Genomic DNA, 20,454 nt, shown 5'->3' with positions numbered 1-20,454 from the left:
ACATTGTGGGACATGACTCTTTTTGAATTATGGTTTTCTCAGGGTAAATGCCCAGTAGTGGGATTGCTGGGTCGTATGGTAGTTCTATTTGTAGTTTTTTAAGGAACCTCCATACTGTTCTCCATAGTGGCTGTACCAATTCACATTCCCACCAGCAGTGCAAGAGTGTTCCCTTTTCTCCACACCCTCTCCAGCATTTATTGTTTCTAGATTTTTTGATGATGGCCATTCTGACTGGTGTGAGATGATATCTCATTGTAGTTTTGATTTGCATTTCTTTAATGATTAATGATGTTGAGCATTCTTTCATGTGTTTGTTGGCAGTCTGTATATCTTCTTTGGAGAAACGTCTATTTAGGTCTTCTGCCCATTTTTGGATTGGGTTGTTTGTTGTTTTGTTATTGAGCTGCATGAGCTGCTTATAAATTTTGGAGATTAATCCTTTGTCAGTTGCTTCATTTGCAAATATTTTCTCCCATTCTGAGGGTTGTCTTCTCGTTTTGTTTATGGTATCCTTTGCTGTGCAAAAGCTTTTAAGTTTCATTAGGTCCCATTTGTTTATTTTTGTTTTAATTTCCATTTCTCTAGGAGGTGGGTCAAAAAGGATCTTGCTGTGATTTATGTCATAGAGTGTTCTGCCTATGTTTTCCTCTAAGAGTTTGATAGTTTCTGGCCTTACATTTAGGTCTTTAATCCATTTTGAGCTTATTTTTGTGTATGGCGTTAGGGAGTGATCTAATCTCATACTTTTACATGTACCTGTACAGTTTTCCCAGCACCATTTATTGAAGAGGCTGTCCTTTCTCCACTGTACATTCCTGCCTCCTTTATCAAAGATAAGGTGACCATATGTGTGTGAGTTTATGTCTGGGCTTTCTATCCTGTTCCTTTGATCTATCTTTCTGTTTTTGTGCCAGTACCATACTGTCTTGATTACTGTAGCTTTGTAGTATAGTCTGAAGTCAGGGAACCTGATTCCTCCAGCCCCGTTTTTCGTTCTCAAGATTGCTTTGGCTGTTTGGGGTCTTTTGTGTTTCCATACAAATTGTGAAATTTTTTGTTCTAGTTCTGTGAAAAATGCCAGTGGTAGTTTGATAGGGATTGCACTGAATCTGTAGATTGCTTTCGGGAGTAGAGTCATTTTCACAATGTTGATTCTTCCAATCCAAGAACATGGTATATCTCTCCATCTATTTGTATCATCTTTAATTTCTTTCATCAGTGTCTTATAATTTTCTGCATACAGGTCTTTTGTCTCCTTAGGTAGGTTTATTCCTAGATATTTTATTCTTTTTGTTGCAGTGGTAAATGGGAGTGTTTTCTTGATTTCAATTTCAGATTTTTCATCATTAGTATATAGGAATGCCAGAGATTTCTGTGCATTAATTTTGTATCCTGCTACTTTACCAAATTCATTGATTAGCTCTAGTAGTTTTCTGGTAGCATTTTTAGGATTCTCTATTTATAGTATCATGTCATCTGCAAACAGTGACAGCTTTACTTCTTCTTTTCCAATTTGGATTCCTTTTATTTCCTTTTCTTCTCTGATTGCTGTGGCTAAAACTTCCAAAGCTATGTTGAATAAGAGTGGTGAGAGTGGGCAACCTTGTCTTGTTCCTGATCTTAGTGGGAATGCTTTCAGTTTTTCACCATTGAGGATGATGTTGGCTGTGGGTTTGTCATATATGGCCTTTATTATGTTGAGGAAAGTTCCCTCTATGCCTACCTTCTGCAGAGTTTTTATCATAAATGGGTGTTGAATTTTGTCGAAAGCTTTCTCTGCATCTATTGAGATGATCATGAGAGATTAATACAGTCAACTCTATGCCAATAAAATGGACAACCTGGAAGAAATGGACAAATTCTTAGAAATGCACAAGCTGCCAAGACTGAATCAGGAAGAAATAGAAAATATGAACAGACCAATCACAAGCACTGAAATTGAAACTGTGATTAAAAATCTTCCAACAAACAAAAACCCAGGACCAGATGGCTTCACAGGCGAATTCTATCAAACATTTAGATAAGAGCTAACACCTATCCTTCTCAAACTCTTCCAAAATATAGCAGAGGGAACACTCCCAAACTCATTCTACGAGGCCACCATCACCTTGAAACCAAAACCAGACAAGGATGTCACAAAGAAAGAAAACTACAGGCCAATATCACTGATGAACATAGATGCAAAAATCCTCAACAAAATACTAGCAAAAGAATCCAACAGCACATTAAAAGGATCATACACCATGATCAAGTGGGGTTTATTCCAGGAATGCAAGGATTCTTCAATATACGCAAATCAATCAACGTGATACACCATATTAACAAATTGAAAAAGAAAAACCATATGATTATCTGATGAGTTTTTGTCCACGTATGTATACATCAGTGGTGGGCTCATGGTTAAATATCTAGGAATTTTGCCACTGGTTTTTAAACTCTTGGTCACTTAAAATGAGCCATGGTGAAAATATTTACACCATGGAAATTGGCAAGCGCTATAATTCAGGGTCTCCCTCCCCCCCTCAGAGATTGGTTTACGAGCACCTCATGGAGTGTGACCACTGTAGGGGTCAGGAGAGAGCTTTCCAGCAGCCTAGAAGGCCCCTTTGTGCTTTCCCTAGCCCACTTCCGCCAAGGAGTCTCTCTGAAGCAGCATTTCTTACAAGAATTCACAGATAAATTGAAAGCCAAGGGTCCTTACACTGGCCTTGCCTTTTGTGGCTCTTCCCACATTTGATCCCCGCGTGAGGAATGCGGCTGAACACGTCTGCTTTACTGACTCCTCCACCCTCTACCCACAACCGGTTGGTTCCTAGAGGTTAAAAGAATACTCTTTTATTGTCTCTAGGGTTTTCTTCCAAGCCGCAGAAACCCATACCAGAGTGCTGGGCAGGCAATAATGACTCCATCCAGAGGGCCCCCGGCCAGCAGATACTGGGAGACGCACCCTCATTTCAGAGCTATTAAAATGTGAAAAACCATGCCTCTTAGAATGGCTGAGTTACAGTGTATTGTTACACTTTTGAACATCTTGCCTTGCTGAAGCAGTTTCCTTTGAGAAGCAGCTCGTCTTGATGATTAAGCTCCGTAAAGCAGATGTGCCTCCGTTTCCTCACGGCCAGCAGTCTCACTGGTCATCCCATCCCTAAACAGGTGGCATCTGCCCATATCTTCAGGGTGTTACTACCTCTGGCCCTGACCTGGAAAGAGAGAGAAACCGTGGCTCTGACACCAGGCTGCTTCTGGACCATCTTTTCTGGGTGCAGACGAAGGTGGGGCTTGTGCTCTCTGGGGATGGTTCAAGGTGTTCTTTATGGGGTCTCACCTCAGACAGACCCCTCTAATGACTGTTTCGGGGTCAGTGTCGTCTTCCCAACCTGGCTGTGACCTTCTGCAACTTTGTGTTCCCTCAAAACCTAGCACCGGGCTTCCCTGGTGGCGCAGTGGTTGAGAGCCCGCCTGCCGATGCAGGGGACACGGGTTCGTGCCCTGGTCCAGGAGGATCCCACATGCTGCGGAGTGGCTGGGCCCGAGAGCCATGGTCACTGAGCCTGCGCATCCGGAGCCTGTGCTCCGCAACGGGAGAGGCCACAACAGTGAGAAGCCCGTGTACCGCAAAAAAACAAAAACAAAAACAAACAAACAAACAAAAAAACCCAGCACACCCCTGACACGGAGCAGGTGCCCCGGAAATATTTAAATGAATGAGCCAATGACAGACCCTGGTGGAGGGACGTCATCCTGCATCCTGTAGCCTGCCTGACTCCCTGCCCTTGAGAAAGTCCCTTTTTGTGAAATTGACAGGAGCGACTAGGATGGCATGCAACATGGCTTTGCAGGAACTCTGAGGGGTTCACTGAGAGCATCGTTATGTGACCCCTTTGGAGACCTCAGGACCACCCCTTCCTTCTGTGACTTGGTTCAGGCTGCCCTACCCCAACCCTGCCTGTTGGGACCGAGGACTGGGTCTCTGGTGGGTGGGGCAGGGAGGATAAGGCTGAGACCGGGTCTGGAGCTGGCGGAGGCGGTGGCCGGAAGCAGCATCCAGATTGAAGGGGATTGAGAGCAGAGGGTTTAGATAAAACCCCAGAATAGCAGGGAGATTGCAGTGAATTTGCTGAAGATGGAGCGAGTGGATTGGATCACTGGGAGTCTGGAACGGACCTAGCATGTGCTTCAGGAACTGTGGGGAATTCAGAGGGAAGTACACGGACCAGAATATCTGGGCTCGAGTCCCAGTCCTGCCACCTCCAGTCCTCATGACTCCAGGTGGTTACTGCTTTCTCTAAGCCTCAATTTCACCACCACGATAATAGCCCTGGTCCTGCAAACCTCCCAGTTATGGTTATGGGAATAATTAAAACGTGCTTACGTGATAGTGAGTCCTTGCTCAGAGGCCAGACCCGGAGCGCTTTACAGGAATTAATTCAGTGTTTCTCCAAGTGTGGTCCAGGGACAGCAGCAGCATCAGCATCACTTAAGAACTTGTTAGAAATCAAATCCTGGGGCTCCTTCGGAATCTGAAACCCTGGGAATGTGGCCAGCAGTTGGTATTTTAACAACCTCCCCAGGAGATTCTGCTAAAATGTAAAATTTGAGAATCACGGCATTAGCTTATCAGCCTGCCCATCCCTCCTGTGAGGTAGGTGCTGTTATCATGAAGAGTAGAAGCCTCAGTCATGTCAGATTGTCCCCAGTTTTTCCAGACTCAAAAGCATTTTTCTGAAAAAAGCTATGATTCATATATCATACAATTAACCCTTTTACAAAGTGTACAATTCAGTGGTTTTTAGTATAGTCATACAGTCATGCAGCCATTACCACTAATTCCAGAATATTTTCATTGCCCCCCATAGAAATGATGTACCTTCTAGCAGTCACTCCCCATCCCCCTTTCTTCTTAGCCCTTAGCAACCACTCATCTATTCTGTTTCTATGGATAGACATTTCTAAACATTGTGAACAATAGACAACGTTAATGTCAATGTCTCTTCTGGACATTTCAGATAAATAGAATCATATAGTATGTGCTGGTTTGTTTTACTTAGCGCATAATGTTTTCAAGCTTCTTCCATGTTGTACTTGATTCATTTTCATGGCCAAATAATACTCCATTGTATGGATACAGCACATTTTGTTTATCTTTTCAACCACTGATAGACAGTTGGATTGTTTCCATTTCTTGTTAATTTCATTGTATACTGAATGTACAATTCAGTGACATTTAGTTCATTTAAAAGGTTGTGCCACCGTCACCTCTATCTAGTTCCAAACATTTAATCACTCCCAAAGGAGACCCTGTACCCACTAAGCAGTCACTCCTCAGTCCTTCCCCCCCAAGCCCTGGCAACCACTCATGTGCTTTCTGTCTCTATGGATTTAATTATTCTGGATATTTCATATAAAAGGAATCATATAATATGCGATCTTCTTTGTCGGACTTATTTGAATTAACATAACGTTTTCAAGTTCATCCATGTTGTAGCATGTGCCAGTCCTTCACTCTTTTTTATGGCTGAATAATAGTTTATTGTATGGATAGACCACATTCTGTTTACCCATTCACCCACTGATGGACATTAGGGTTGTTTCTACCTTTTAGCTAATGTGAATAGTGCTACTATGAACATTCATGTACTTGTTTGAATACCTATTTTCAATTCTTTGAGGTATACATCTAGGAGCAGAAATGCTGGGGCATGTGGTAACTCTGTGTACAACTTTTAGAGGAAATGCCAGTCTGTTTTTTCAAAGTGGCTGCACCATTCTACATTCTCACCAGTAATGTATGAGGGTTCCAATTTCTTCACATCTTTGTCAACACTTGCCATTTTCTTTCTTTTTTAAACATTTTGGCCATTCTGGTGGATGTAAAGTAGTATCTCATTGTGGGTTGGATTTGCATTTCCCTAATGATTTTTTTTTTTTTTTGCGGTACGCGGGCCTCTCACTGTTGCGGCCTCTCCCATTGCGGAGCACAGGCTCCGGACGCGCAGGCTCAGCGGCCATGACTCACGGGCCCAGCCGCTCCGCGGCATGTGGGATCTTCCCGGACCGGGGCACGAACCCGTGTCCCCTGCATCGGCAGGAGGACTCTCAACCACTGCGCCACCAGGGAAGCCCTCCCTAATGATTTTTGATGTTGGGCATCTTTTCATGTGCTGGTTGGCCATCTGTATATCTTCTTTGAAGAATGTCTTTTAAGTCCTTTGCCCATTTTTGATTTGGTTTGTTTGTCTTTTTGTTGTTGAGTTTTAGGAGTTCTCTATATATTCTGGATATTAATCCCTTATGAGATATGTGATTTGCAAATATTTTCTCTCATTCTGTGGGTTGCTTTTTTATTCTCCTAGTAGTGTCTTTTGATGCACAACATTTTTTATTTTGAAGAAGTCCAGTTTATCTACTTTTTTCTTTTGTTGCTTGTGCTTTGGTGTCATATGTCTAAGAAGTCATTGCTAAATTCAAGGTCATGAAGATTTAACCTCTATAAGCTTTAGTGCTTACATGTAGGTCTTTGATCCATTTTGAGTTGGTTTTTGTATATGATGTGAGGTAGGGGTCCAACTTCATTCTTTTGCATACGGATATCCAGTTGTCCCAGCACCATGTGTTGAAGAGACTAGAAAGAGGCAATATTTTATTTTATTTTTTTGTGGTACACGGGCTCCTCACTGTTGTGGCCTCTCCCATTGCGGAGCACAGGCTCTGGACGTGCAGGCTCAGCGGCCATGGCTCACGGGCCCAGCCGATCCGTGGCATGTGGGATCTTCCCGAACTGGGGCACGAACCCGTGTCCCCTGCATCGGCAGGCGGACTCTCAACCACTGCGCCACCAGGGAAGCCCCAGGGCAATATTTTAAAGAAAAATGTTAAGTAAAACACCTGTGTAGCTGATATGGGCCAGATATGGGAAAAAGTGGAGAGACAATACTTGAGTGAGTGAAGTTTGGGAGATGCTGTTTCTAGTGGATTTTTGTTCCTTGAAGATTTCCTCTGGCCTGGGAAGATGCTCTGTTTAGTGAAAGATGCCAGGTCTGAGGTGATAGGGCTGTTGGTCTCCCACCCAGAGGGACAACTTGGCAAGGTCCCAGCCAGGTTTCACCTCCCCTGCTCTTCCTAGACCTGCATTCATGGACAAGGGGTCTCCAGGAGCAACGAAGAGCCATCCCTCTTGCTTGCTCACCAGGTGCCCGTCTGCTCCCTCCTCTTCCCCCAACTGGGCCTTGGTCCAGCTGCCAGGCCCAGCACCTCTCCCATCTGGCCAATGTAGTTCCAAAAACAACCTCAGGAGCATTTGGATGTGTTTCCAGCCCAGACTAATGGTGCTCCTGTCCACAGCTCAGACCCAGGTTCCTGTCGGGTGGGGTGGCAGTTCCTCACCTCCTGGAAGGTGATGGAAGCGTGTGGTTTTTCCTTTGCTCGTTTTGCTTTTGGAACGTAAGTCTCTTTCCAAGTCTCTCTGGCCAGATGATGACAGTGCAGGCCTGCTGGCCTCCTCATCAAAGCCCCGGGCTTCCATGTGCTGCTTCTGCTGCCCGTCACCCAGGCGCTTCCAGGTGCATTCATTTCCTAGGGCCGCCGTAACAAAGGACCACAAACTGGGTAGCTTAAAACGGCCGAACTGTGTTCTCTCACAGTTTCGAAGACTAAAAATTCGAAATCAGGTTGTTGGCAGAGTTCGTTCCTTCTGGAGGCTCTGAGGGAAAATCTGTTCCGTGCTTCTCTTCTAGCTGCTGGTGGCTGCTGGCGAGCCTTGGTGTCCTTTGACTTGCAGATGCATCATTCCAATTTCCACCTTCATCTTCACCTGCTCTTCTCCCTGTGTCCCTGTCTCTGTGTCTTTTCTCCTCTTATAAGGGCACCGGTCATAGTAGATGAAATGCTCACCCTACTCATCTGATGATGATCTTACCATCTCGTCTTAACTAATTACATCTGCAGTGATCCTGTTTCCAAATAAGGTCTGAGGTTCCAGGAAGGACATGAATTTTGGAAGGGACACCGTGAAACCCAATGCTTGAGGTGTCACTCTTGGGAAGCTGGCTAGAGCTGACACAGGGAAGGAGGCTGGAGCTGACATTCTGTTTCTGTGACCCTCCCGGGTGCCTTTGCTTCTAACAGCCTGCACCTGTGGCTCTCTTCAGGGGCCTCCCCTTGAGCTACTAGAGCTGTTTTGCTGACACACACGTACACACACACACACACACACACACATACACACACACACCCAGAAGTGCCTGGGCATTTTTGTCCCCAGGGCAGCCTTAGCATGATAATGACTGGCTGGTCCTCATGCAGGAGTATGAAAGCCCAGTTCACTGGCCTCCAGTTGGGAACAAACTCTGAGGTGCAGCTGATACTTCAGAGGCCTCCATAGGTCAGGATTGAGCTGACTAGTTCACTTTCCAGGTCCAGAGACCCCCACTCTGTTCATGGCTTGTCCTGGGAGCACTTCTTTAAGAAATTCACTTGCACATAGAACCTCTTCTAAAAGTCTACTCTGGGCAGCCCTACCTGAGACAAGTACCCATACCTTGAGCCTGCTGTGGCCAGGACTGATGCAGGAACCCAGCCCAGGGGAGCCACGAAGGGACCCACCTCACAGGGTCCCAAGATCCAGTGATTTGTGGCTGGTGACGCTTTGTAAATGGACTCACCCACTGGGGCCCCTGAGGAGTCTTCCACACATCCTGCTCAGGCCAGTCTTCCCAGCCGTGCCATCTGAGATCTTCTAATTTTGCAGTTTCAGGCTGCTGACCACCCAGCTTGGGAGTTAGTGCCAACGGGTAGTCCTTCTTCCTCCACATGAAGGGGACAACCACATGCATCGCTCATTGCTGTGTGCCAGCCCATGACCCAGACTTGAGTCCTTGACTCCTCTGACAGTTGACCATAGGGAACTATGACCATGAAGTCACAGGAGTGTGTGGAGGGACAGGTATAGATGCAACACAAGTGGGCAGCATGGGCCTGGCACACCTCTTCATGGAACCTGCTTGGATCTTCGGGACCTGATCAGTCCCAATTCCAGATATACCATTTCCATTCTATAATGGATTGATGTTGGGCCCTCCTAATATTATGACTTGGTGGATTTGATAATACCCAGTTCACAAGGGGAGCTCAGATGGCATAGTTGCTGGATGTCTCATGGTCAGGCATGCAGTCTCTATTAGGATCCAGGAGAATGCCAGAAATTATCACAAAAAAAGAGTAGTTCTCTGCTGCAGAAAACCCAAGGAGTGTGCACCAGCACTCTTCTACTGGGGATTGCCAAAGACTCTGCCCAATATCCTTATCTAGCACCGTGGAATCTTCTTAGTTACGTGACTTAAATAACAGGGCAGCTTGCATTGCAGACTGAACCTCCGCAGAGTTATCTCTCTTTTTGTCTCAAAAGTGATAGTTTTATTTTTTTTAATAACAAATGTTGGTGAGGATGTGAAGAAATTGGAACCTTTGTTCACTGTTGGTGAGAATGCAAAATGGTACAGCCACTGTGAAAAACAGTATGGCAGGCCAAAACAATCTTGAGAAAGGAGAACAGAGCTAGAGGTATCACATTCCCTGATTTCAGACTATACTACAAAGCTACAGTAATCAAAATAAATGGTACTGTCACAAAAATTGACATATAGATCAATGGAATAGACTAGACAGTCCAGAAATAAACCCACACAGTTATGGTCAACTAATCTACAACAAAGGAGGCAAGAATATACAATGGAGAAAGATAGTCTCTTCTGTAAGTGGTGCTGGGAAAACTGGACAGCTACATGTAAAAGAATGAAATTAGAACATTTTCTCACACCATATACAAAAATAAACTAAAAATGGATTAAAGGCCTAAATGTAAGACATAAAACTCCTGGAAGAAAACATAGGGATAACACTCTTTGACATAAATTGTAGCAATATTTTTTTTGATCTGTCTCCTAAGACAAAGAAAACAAAAGCAAAAGTAAACAAATGGGACCTAATTAAACTTAAAAGCTTTTGAACAGCAAAGGAAACCGTTGACAAAATGAAAAGACATCCTATTGAATGGAGGAACATATTTTCAAATGATATGACTGCTAAGGGGTTAATACCTAAAATATATAAACAACCCACACAATTCAATTAAAAAAAAAAACAAAAACACCCGATTGAAAAATGGGCAGAAGACCTGACTAGACATTTTCCCAAAGAAAACATACAGATGGCCAACAGGAATATGAAAAAATGCTCAACATGGTAACCATCAGGGAAATGCAAATCAAAACCACAATGAGATATCACCTGACAGATGTCAGAATGGCTATAATCAAAAAGACCACAGATAACAAATATTGACAAGGATGTGAAGAAAAGGGAACCCTTGGACACTGTTGGTGGGAATGTATATTGGTGCAGCCACTGTGTAAAACAGTATGGAGGCTCCTCAAAAAACTAACAATAGAGCTACCATATGATGCAGCAATTCTGCTCCTGGACATACATCTGAAGAAAATGAAAACACTAATTCGAAAAGATACATGCACCCCAATGTTCATGGCAGCATTATTTACAACAGCCAAGATATGGAAGCAACTTAAGTGCCCACCAACAGATGAATGGATAAAGGAGGCTTGATGTATATATACAATGGAATACTACTCAGGCATAAAAAAGAATGAAATTTTGCCATTTACAACCACGTGGATGGACCTGGAGAGTATTATGCTTAATGAAATAAGTTAGCTACAAGGATATATTGTACAACATAGGGAATATAGCCAATATTTTATAATAACTTTAAATGAAGTATAGTCTATAAAATTTTTGAAACACTATTTTGTACATCTAAAACTAATATAATATTGTAAATCAACTTAAAAAATACCCACCCCCTCCATCCCCACTATGGCAGCTTCTCAAAGAATTAATAATAGAATTACTATATGATCCAGCAATTCCACTTCTGGGAGTATACTCAAAAGAATAAAAAGCGGGGTTTTGAAGATATATTCTACACCCATGTTTATAGCAGCATTATTCACAATAGCTAAAACATGGGAGCAATCCAAGTATTCATCGATGGATGAATGGGTAAGCAAAACGTGGTATATCCACACAATGGAACAATATTCAACCTTAAAAAAGAAGGAAATCCTGTCATATGCTGCAACATGGGTGAACCTTGAGGACCTAATGCTAAGTAAAATCAGCCGTCATAAAAAGACAAATACTGTATGATTCCACGTATATGGGATACTTAGAGTAGTCAAAAATCATAGGGACAGAAAGTACAGTGGTGGTTGTCAGGGGCTTGGGGGTTATCATTTAATAGATATAGAGTTTCTATTGTGCAAGATGAAAAGAGTTATGGGGCTGGATGATGGTGATGGCTACACGACAATGTGAATACATTTAATACAACCGAACCGTATACTTAAAATGGTAAAGATGGTAAATTTATGTTATATGTATTTTAACATGCACACACACATACACACAAAGCTGGTAGCTTTCTGATCACCTAATAAATAGGTCAGAGTAGTATTGCCAAGTGTGGAATATGCTGCTTCAATATTTAGAGAGGCCGAAGATGGTGGCTTAAAACAGTAAGAATTTGCTCTCTCAAAGTTCTGGAGGTTAGAATCCTGAAATCAAAGTGTTGTCAGGGCCTTGCTCCCTCTGAAGGCTCCAGGGGACGAACCATTCCTTGCTTCCTCCAGCCTCTGGTGGTTCCAGACATGCCTTGGCCTGTGACTTCTCTACTCCAGTCTCTTCCTCTGTGGTCACATTGCTTCCTCCTCTGTGTGTCACTTACAAGGACATTTGTCATTGGATTTAGGATCTGCTCGGATAACCCAAGATTATATTCTCACCTCGAGATCCTTAACTTAATTACATCTGTAAAGACCCATTTTCCAAATAAGGTAATAATCGCAGGTTTCAGGGATAAGGACATGGACGCATCTTTTGGTGGGGGGACTTTTTTGCCTGCTGCGTGGTAGAAGGTGCAGAGTGCAGCGACTTCTCTTAGAGGTGAAGGCGTGGCATGCCTCAGCTCCCTTTCCCTTACTGTCTTCATTAACATGTCGGACCCCTGAATCCTCACGGGGTTTATCTTCCACCCTCTGGCACCCATGTTCTTGCCACTCCCTGCTCCTCAGGTTCACAGCGGCAGGGGAATGGGGCACTGGCCCAGGGAGGGGGGTATGGGTAATGTTCTGGAAGCATCGACACACTATGGTGTGTCTGATACTCTAAACATTCCAGACACCACCCTGGGCCACCAGGTTGGCTCTAGCAGCTTAGAGATGCCTCCTTCCCTGGAGAATTGCTCTCCTCCCCATAGTAGGGATCTTACCAGGGGGGTTACTCCCCTCTGGCGGGGGCAGGTCAGCCACACCGGCTGCCTGGGAGGCAACTCAGTGGTGCAATTCACACTTCAGAGGCCCCCGTGAGATCAGAAGGAGGCCAGTCTCCAGCCCAAAGACATCACGGATTAGTTTTCTTCCCCTGCTCTGTCCTACTTCCTTCATTCCACTTCTGAAAGCCCAGCCCACAGAAATCCCTACCGCTGGAGCTGCTCCTAGGGAACCTGAGCTAAGACAGCCCCTGGCAGTGTTATTATGATGGGGCTCAGGCAGGGCCGGGAAGGGGGTTCTGCGGTCCCTGCCGTGTAAAGGCAAACTGCTTTGTCTCCTCTCTGCCGTGGGATATCATGAAGAGAGTTTGCCAGATCAATAGCTGTCTGCCGGACTCCAGACACGCTGACCTGCCCCAGGGAAGATGCCACCTGTAGCGGAGATTCAGCCACACCTGGCCGAGCTCCTGGCAGGCTGCGTCCCCTCCTCAGAGGGCCCTTCCCTGACTACGTTGTCTTCTAACACTCCGTCTTCCTCCGTCATATTCTCCCATTTTATTTTTTGTAGCCCTTATTCCTTTCTGAAATCATGGCATGTGTTTGTTTACAGTCTTTCTCTCCTACTAAGGGCGGAAGCTCCATGGGGCTCAGGATTTTGGCTTATTCACAGCTGCCTCCCAAGCCCTCATCACGGTAGTAGGTGCTGAACCAATGTGTGTCGAATGAATAAAAGAGCGGGCCTGTGTTCTTTCACTTGAAGTCGACAGAAGTCAAACGACAGGGTTTTCTACGGAGGTTTTAAAGTGGAGGCCACTTCTGGGGGTCACCGGGGTGGGAGAAAGCAGGTCTAGGTGGGCTGTCTTCCAGGTGGTGAAAATCCCCTTGGCCTGGTGAGCCCCTCCCTGGCTGGGCTTCTTGTTGGGTCTGGGGCAGACCTCAAGGAAACATAACATTTTTAATAAAATCTCAGGGTCAATAAAGCCACATGGTCTCGGGTGCCCCTCCTGCTGGCCCCAGCTGTTGATGTTAGAAGTCAAGAGGTTGGGGAGTCGCCCAATTCCCGTGTAGTTCGGGGAGACGTAAGCTAGAAGGGCCTGGCCCATTTTGTACGAAAAAAACAAAACAAAACAAAACTCACTCGTCCTGGAAAGATTCCACCGCCAGCCAGAATCAAAGGTCCATTCAGAGTGACAGAACCGCTCACATTCGCCGCTAATGAAAACCAAATTTCTCGTCCCCCTGAGCGTTTCCAGGGGCTGCAACTGGAAGGGGCTGCTGTGGGCTCTTGGCCACCCCTCCTGCCACCCAGAGGGCCCCACCGTGTTAAAATAGTTTTATGATAATACCGGCCACGTATTTTTCTAATTTCGGGCGTCGGTGGTTTAGAACTGGGTTGTTTTCATGGAAAAAGAAATAGCACTTGTTTGAGGCAGGGAACACTGCCCCCTCGGCTGGTGGTCCCACTGGGTGTGCCTGTCCAGGGCGAGGGAGCCCTGCCACCAAGGGCCTGGGTCCCCCCAGGGAGGCCTCATTCACAGGGCGTCTGTCCCCTTGAGTATGCAGGACAGGCTGGGGGTCGCCAGAGGGTCCAGAGACGGTGATTTCTGTCTTTCGATTTCACACTTCTGTGAAATCTTAGGTTCACAACTCAGAAAGGCAGACACATCGCTCTCAGATGAGAAGAAAGGGCTGTAACGCCTGTGTCCTCCCTGCTTCTGTGTTTTTTGTTTTTTTTTTTAAAGACATTTTCTTATGGCTTTTTCCTTTCTTTTTCCCTTTGATGGGCAATCTTTATGGCCAAGATGAGTCATGGGGCACAAACTCAGGTGTAAAAGAAATTACACCTTTTTCCTAAAGTGAACTGAATTCTTACTTTGAGCCCCCAATACGTTTAGCTAATGGGAAACTTAAGCTCAACTTTTTCAGGTATTGCTCTGTCCTTGTTAGAAATGGAAGGGAATTCTTTCCTTGTTCTTCAGTTTTCTTATCTGTAAAATGGGGATAATGATAATATAGACCTCAAAGAGCTGATTTAACATGGCAAAATATTTATAATAGTGCCTGGCATGCAGTGTTAGCTATTATTATCATTCCAAAGATAAACTCACAGAGAAGGCACCAAACCCAGCATGAGGTTATCAGGGAAGACTACCTGGAAGAGGTGACACCTCAGCTAATGTCAAAGGAGTTGGTCCAAGCATGATTTTGAACTCCTCTGCTTGGATATTCATCAAGGTCTAGAAGTTTAATACACTATACCCCTAACAAATGTGCTCACTTTAGAAAACTTGAAAAAACACTGAAAAATATGAAGAAGAAAACAGAAAACAGCTATAACCCACAACCTTCCAGTGAGTTCACTCTAGATTCCTTTTATTTCTATTTTTTTAATTACATTAATTGATATACTGTATATACAGTGTGTACCTGGCTAGAAAAAATTTATTCCAGGAAAAATATTTATATATTTATAGAAAATAAAGATCTGGATGGGGGAAAATCCCTGAAAGTATTAACAATGGTTATCTTTGGAGAGGTGGGGTTATGGGTAATTTTTCTTGTCCTCTTTTTGGTAATCTGTATAATCTATTTTTTCTCTGTAATTACTACTAATTACACTAGGATTATTTGGTGTCATTTTAAAATGTGATTTTACATCTGTGAGTCTGTTTCTGTTTTGCACATGCATTCATTTGTATTATTTTTAAAGATTCCACATATAAGTGATATCATACAGTATTTATCATTCTCTGATTATTTCACTAAGCATAATATTCTCTAACAAACTAGTGGTTACCAAAGGCGAGAGGGAAGGGGGATGGACAAATTAGGGGTATGGAATTGACAGATATAAACTACTGTGTAAAAAATAAGTAAGCAACAAGGATATATTATATAGCACAGGGAAACATAGCCTTTATCTTGTAATAACTTTTAATGGAGTATCATCAGCAAAAGTACTGAATTACTATGCTGTACACCTGAAACTAATATAATATTGTAAATCAACTATACTTCAATTTAAAAAAATTGATTTTAAAATTTAATACATAGAATTTGGGAACCTCAAGCTCAGGATCTTACAACCATTACATCTTTGGGCTACGGAGGAGAGTGGGGTGGCAGGACCAGACTCTGAGCCCTGGACCCTTTAGTCTGAGAGGCTCCATGTGGCCTCAGGGGTGGTGAGGGGGTTGTCACGAGCCAGGACATAAGGCTTCACTAAAACATGTGTGGGGGGTAGGGATCAGGGAGAGGGCAGGGTTGCTGTTATTACACACTTGGCATAACAAAAACTATTATCAAGACCTTGTCCCCAGTGGCCCCATCAAACGCCATGAACCCAAGACATTGAGAGACGCTTGAACCTGAGGTCTGGGGCACTGGATCCATCCTGCGACTTTTGTGCTAAAGATGCCTTAGGGAACACTTAGCTCCTCCTCTGACCATGTTGCACAGGCTTCACCCTCCTTTGCCTGGACTATTGCAGTAGCCTGTGAGCAGGTCTCTTCGCTGCACCCCCATGCAGTTCATATTCCAGGCTGCCATGGTGACTCCCCCCAACAGACGCACAACCATTTGAACCTGCCCCCACTCCGCAGTGCCTGCAGGACCAAATCCAAGCTTGACCTTCAGCCCCTGTGACCCCCTGGCCTGCTCGCCTCCCATATCCCCATGCCATTCCTCTACCTTCCCCACTGTCCTCCCAGCTTAGACACACTCCTGTCCTCCAGGCCTCTGCACGTGTGGTTCCCTCCACCTAGAGGCCCTCCTGCTGCTTCTCTGAGTAGAAGTTCTGCTGGTGAACTTCTACTCATCTTTCCATCTTGTCTCATCCGCACCGTGTATCCCACGGGTTAGCCCTCCTGTCTTCCTGTCTGTCCTCTGAGCTCCCCGGGAGCACAGCTGTGTCTTATTGGTCTTTTTTCTTGCTGGCTGGCACATGAGGGTGGATCGAGGCCTAGGTCTGTTTGGTGAATGAGTGAATGAACTCTGGCCAAGGCCTCGCAGACACCAGGCCCAAAGAGCAGAGTGGGGTATGTGGCCCAAACAGCTGCCACCCATTAGGACGACAACGAGGTCACAACGGTTTCCAGCAGCTGGCATGGGCACAAAGGAAGGGAGGCTCCAGAAAGCCAGCTCGGGGGCTGCTCCTCTCCCCTTCGCTCAAGGGCTTCCTCCGGGCTGGCTCAGGGCAGGCTCCCTCTGCGGGTGAGTATAAATATATAAAACAAACAGCGTGCCGTTAACTGCAAGACTAAAAATAGGAAGCCTGGAATCCGGCTCCCCGGGCTCCTCTAGCTGCTGGACCACATCGGTGTGGATGTGGGTGTTGAGGGGATGCGGCCCCTCACCCCCTCCCAGCTCCCCAGCCCTCGTGGGGAGGAACGGGGGGCACCCTGAGTTTCCGCAAGGAACAGTTCATTCTTTCACTCCGGTGCCCCCCCGCCCCCATCCTTTGGACAGCTCATTTCATTTACGACCCCAGAATGAACCGACCCACTGAGGTGCATTCCCCGGTGGCCAAGCTGCGTGTCTGCTGCAGCTGAGAGCTGCCCCCTGGGCCATGCTGGGGGGGCCTGGCTGGCTGTGTTTGTGGGGTGCAGTCTGGGGAAAGGGGGGAGTAAGGCAGGCCTGAGGCCCTTCCCCAGAGCACCGGTGCTGGCCCCGCACCGGGCAGCTCCTCACCGCAGCCTCCTTCGGCCCTCACAGCTCTTCCCTTGGTCACACATCATCACCTGGGGCCCGTAGACCCCTGCCGGGACATCCACCTCTCACTACAAAAGCCAAAGCCATCCCCATGGCCAGAAGCCCAGCACTTTCAAGTCTGTCTGGGACCACTTCACCCCTCAGGAGGTGCCAAGATCAGTCCAGTGCCCAGGGAGACCACCCCTTGGAGTCCCAAGGCCTGGACCACCTCTCTCAGCCTCTGGCCAGGCCGGACACAGGCTGTGGCCTGGCACGGCTGGTGAACCCGTAGGCACTGCCCAAACTGGACCAGCTCCTCGAGCCTCAAAATGGAATTCTAGAGTCCAGGGGCTCCCAGACTCTGGAACCAAACGGCCCCTTTACCCTTGATGGGAGGTGCAGGAGGTGGGGGGCTCGGGCCTGGGCTCCAGCAGGCTGGGGATGCTGGGCCAGGGATGTCAACCTTTCCTTCAAGCCGAGTAAACCCCTGTCCCAAAGCAGGGCCTTTGGGGATCATGGGACTTGATACTACATACCTGGCATACAGTAGGTGCTCGTGTAATATCTGAATAAAAAGGGAGGCTCAGAGAGGGACAGGGACTTCCCACAGGCACATAGCTAAAGAAGGAAAGAAAACCCTTCCTCCACATCAAGATATTTTCCAGGCCCTTCTGGGATGAACCCCCTGAGGTTAGGAAGTTCTTTCCAACACCTAACCTGAATTCTGGCCATAACTTAGGCAAGTCCCTTTTCCCCCTTCTCTGGAGGGGCATGTTCACTCTCCCCACCTGCTGCCACCTGCAGGCTGATATGGTTACTGCAGCTCTTCCCCCAGCAGCCTGTGTGACCTCAGGCAAGTCCTGGACTTCTCTGGGCCTCAGTTTCCCTTTGGGAACCTGGGTGTGCTGGTCTGTGCTTGCTAGGGTTAAGGTGATGGAGCTTTGAGTCAGGGGCTCTGGAGGCCACACCTCCTCTTGTATCAGCTGTGGCACCAAAGTGTGGCCAGCGGGGAGGAGCTTGAACCGTGCTCCCTCATAACCTCCATCATTCTCTACAAAGGGCCCCCAAATAAACACACATTACGGAAGCAGAGTGTTGACTTATAGATGCTGCTTCAGGACCATCTTGCTCATCCGGGCGACAGCACTCAGAGCACACCCACAGAGCAGTTCTGCAGCTCTGGCCGGGATCCTGCCTAGAGAAGACTCTGCTGGCCCTGGGGCAGAAGCCGTGCTTCAGCGCAGAGGGGCGGGGATCAGGGTTTAGGCCAGGGAAAGGGGAACTTCCTGTTGGGTGTTGGGTTTCAGGCAGACCAACCTAACTGAACAGGGCAAAGTCTTGGGATTAGCTTTTGAAGTATTTTCACTCAAAACTAAGGTGTTTTATGAAATTTCCCGTCCCCAAGCCCCAGCTGGACAGGCACGGTGGGCCAAGCCTCCGTGCTGGCAGGCTTGGGGAGGCTGTCAAGCCAGGGGCCCACACCCTCACACCCGTCGCCCTCACCATCAGCCACAAACTCCTCCGCGGAGCTGTGGGGCCAGGTGACACCCCCTCTTTGCACCTTAGTCGCCTCATCTGCAAAATGGGGGAGCTGACGTGGCTGATTGCTTTGCAGTGCTGACTGCTGCTAATTTATCAGCATGGCAGCGAACAGTTCCCAGAGATGGGCTCTCACCAAGGCTGCTTCACGGTCCACCTGCCTATGTCCCAACTCAGAGCCTGGGGGATGAGCTGGAACAGGTGTTCCGCCTATTCTGTTGACTTGTGAAAAGTCATGGGCCGCCTGCGAAGGGAGAAGGGACGGTGGCACCTTGAAGACCTGATATTCCTCTGGGGTTCCAGCCACACATGGGAGAGCCCTCGCCAGCTGTACTTACCCAGGGTGGTCTCTGCGGCCCTTCCGGATGGAGCCGGATGCAGGGAGGCCAAGGCGCTGGGGAATCTTCAAAGCAGTGCGGTCAGTCCTGCTCCTGTCCCCAGGCCCGGCCCCATTCCTCCCCGGCCATGGCGGGAGGACTCCCATCCTCTCCCACCCCCATGCATACAGCTCTAGAAGTCTGGCACTGAGATCCTTCAACACATCTCAGAGTTATATTATTGTAACAAATCAGCCAAAATTCCATTTTACTGTTAAATAGTATAGAAGACAGTTTACTGTACATGGAAGTTGTGCATTAAAAACAAACACACCAAGCAAATTATAGTGCAAAGCAGTTTCCATCCCTCCCCACCTTCTTCCCAGCCCTGGGTCGGTTTTACGGAAGATATGAGTATAGCAGGTATTAACTCCTCAGCATGACAATATGTCACAACGTATCCGTACCCACCACCAAGAGGCTTACAGTAACATGGTGCCCAAACCCCTTCGTTTCCTTGTGCTTTCTAAGTCAGTGTGTTTGCCTAGTACAACTTCAAAGCAGCCTTGTAAATAAGGACCCATCTTTACCAGCCCAAGCTGTCTGTACCCACTGTGGGCCTTAAAAAACTCAGCACGGCTGCCATCACTTTGAGTCAGGGAGTTTCGGGGAGGGGGTCGATTTATTTCCTGTCCCTGCCCCCACCGGGGCTTGGATGTCAGGAAGGGGGAGTAATCTGGGGAGGGGCTACAAAGTGCTGGGCACTGGGAACCCAAGGGTACCTCCCACTGGGGCCTGGGGCCAGTCTACAACCAAAGAGAATAGGAGAGGAGGAGACACGAGGGCAATGGATTTGTAGCTGCTTCCTGAGAAGGGGTGGAGATAGCCCCCCGCCCCTCCCCCGGCTGAAGGGAGTCAGCAGGATACCCCCAGCAGCTATTTTGAAGAGATAAAAGCAGGGGACTGCTTTTTCCAGTGAGGGCAGGACAAGAGAAGCTGTAGCTCCTAACCTGTCTGAGCGTGCATCCCATGTGCCTATCTGGCGGTTGTCACAGGTGCGGTGGCAGACAGGTCACGTGCTATTACAGAGACAACCGCTAAGGAGCATTTTGTAGGGGAGATTTCCACATCCACAGAGGATGGGGCTGAAACGATGGCTAAAAGCCACATGCTGCCCAATGCTTATAAGAGTTTTGTCCTTTTCCACTTACGCCTTTCGAGAACTAAAAAATTCAGACATGGGTTTTTTATGCCTTTCTAGAACGAAAAATACTCGGACATGCTTAAACCCTTGGGCAAGGCCTGCTTTCCCATTTGTAAACTGTAATACTTCCCCTGTGAGCAGAGCAGGGGCTGAGCTGAGGCTGCCAAGCCCTTCCCAGCTCTTGTGTTCTGCCATCATGCAGCCACCGTACTCCCCCACATCCTCCCACCTCTACCGGGACACCCACACGTCCTCTCGGACAAATGCCAGAGAGCCACAGACTTGAGATCCCTTTGTTCTGCACCAGGTTGGCCTTTGGTGCAGGCTGGTGGGATGCTGCTGAAGGACTGTGGCCCCTTGAG

This window comes from Grampus griseus (genome assembly GCF_964374135.1).
Source record: "Grampus griseus genome assembly, chromosome: 1".
In the NCBI taxonomy this organism is placed as follows: domain Eukaryota; kingdom Metazoa; phylum Chordata; class Mammalia; order Artiodactyla; family Delphinidae; genus Grampus; species Grampus griseus.
Note: the sequence above shows the minus strand (reverse complement) of the source record.